Source organism: Tursiops truncatus, chromosome 5 (genome assembly GCF_011762595.2).
Source record: "Tursiops truncatus isolate mTurTru1 chromosome 5, mTurTru1.mat.Y, whole genome shotgun sequence".
In the NCBI taxonomy this organism is placed as follows: domain Eukaryota; kingdom Metazoa; phylum Chordata; class Mammalia; order Artiodactyla; family Delphinidae; genus Tursiops; species Tursiops truncatus.
Window position 1 is genome coordinate 2,835,557 of NC_047038.1, and position 1,819 is coordinate 2,837,375.

Below are 1,819 nucleotides of genomic sequence, written 5' to 3' on the forward strand. Positions count from 1 at the left end.
AGTGTTTTGTGACATGTGAAAATCTTATGTGAAATTCAAATTTCTGTGCGTATAAATAAAGTTTTATTGGAACCCGGCCACACTCATTCTCTCACCTGTAGTCTCTGGCTGCTTTCCTGATCCAAGGGCAGCGGAGGCTGGATGGCAAAAGCCGAAATGTTGGTCTCTGGTCCTTTGAGGACAGTTTGCCAGCTCCAGTTTGGAACCTTGTGGGAACGGTTTTGCTACCTGTAGCTTTTTAAAAAAAACATGGACTACTTCACCAACTTGCAGGTCATCCTTGCACAGGGGGCCACGCTAAGCTGCTCTGTACTGTTCCAATCTTTGTATATGTGCTGCTGGAGCAAGAATTATATATATTTTTTCTAACCTATAAAATGGGGCAGCCGCAAACATCTGCACCGTGCATTCTATTAAAATTATGGTAAAATATACTTAACATCATGTTTAGGATCTAATAATCTGCAAGGGTATAATTCAGTGTGTACCCAACACCACTATTTTTACCCAAACCTTTTTCACCACCGCTGTGAAGGTGAATTTTATCTGTCAGCTTGCCTGGGCTACAGGTGCCCAGGTGTTTGGTCCAACAGGGTTCTGGGTGTGTGCGTGAGGGTGCTTTTGGATGAGGTTAGCATGTGAATCAGTGGACTGAATAAAGCACACTGCCCAGCCCCCATGCAGGCGGGCATCGCCCAACCCCTTGAAGGCCTGAATAGAACAGAAAGGCTGACCCGCCCCAAGTCCGAGGGAGTTCTCCTGCCGGACGGCCCTCCAACTGGACCATCGAGTCTTCCTGGTTCTACGGCAGCTTCTGCCCTTTGGGCTCCAACTGAGACATCAGCTCTGCAGCCTTTGGACTTCCCAGCCTCCTGCATAATCCTGTGAGCAATTCCTTCTAATAAGTCTCTTTGTATCTATATCTGTACACGTATGTCTGTATCTATATCCTTATCTGTACCTGTAGCCGTTTCTTTATATATTTATCTCCTTTCTCTCTGTCTCCTATTGCTCTGTTTCTCTGGAGAGCCCTGACTAACCCAACCCCCAACATAAGCTCTACCCACGGCGCACGGCCCCCTGCCCCTCCCCCAGCCCCTGGTTACCTTCATCCTTCTGCTTATTTCCTCTTGGCTCCTTGGAGGGGGGGACAATCGTTCACTTCTATGTCCTAGCTTTAACTCCAGGGGATGCCATTTCACAGGCTTGTTAATCTCAAGAGAACATCTGTTCTCACAAAAGCGGGGCGACTGTGTTCTCGGGGCCCCCAGGGGTGATGAGTCTCCGGTGCCTGGTTCCAGACAAGAAGTCTTGAGCTGGTGCTGCCCTTGTCTGGACTCGATCACGGATCGCGGCTTCCCGGTAGGAACGTCTGAGCTGCACACGGGGAAGGACTCACGCATCCCCTTGTCGCAAGCAGGCGGGGTCCTGTCTGAGCCCACCCTGACTTTCTCCGCCTGTTCTAGTTTTCCTGTTCCCTCCTTGCCAGTTTCTCAAGACTGCCGAGCCGGAGCCCCGCGAGGCTGGAGCATCCTGGGCAGGAGGTGGCGCCAGGCCAGAGACTGGCTCGCAAGTCAGATGTCCTTCCCGCCCTTCAGCTCCCTCATCTGCGATTTGAGGATCAGAGACAGCCCCGGACACATGCAGGAGTTGCCGTCGGAACACACCCAGGACCCCGCGTTCGCAGAAGGTCTGCCCATTGACTCCAGTCCTCAGTAGACCCGAGAGAACCTGCTTTCCAAGGGGCTCGTACCGACCTTCCCTCTCTCCACATCCTCAGCGTTATTCCCAAGTGTGAGACTGAATGTCACGTCCGCTG

At 51.7% G+C, this 1,819-nt stretch overlaps 1 non-coding gene across 1 annotated transcript; it reads right to left on the minus strand.

Annotated features, from left to right (window-relative positions):
• Window positions 1-243: 243 nt before the first annotated feature.
• On the minus strand, window positions 244-347 carry LOC117312532 (U6 spliceosomal RNA). The gene has a single exon (XR_004526853.1). It is a non-coding gene; the product is annotated as a U6 spliceosomal RNA (small nuclear RNA).
• Between the last annotated feature and the right edge of the window lie 1,472 nt (window positions 348-1,819).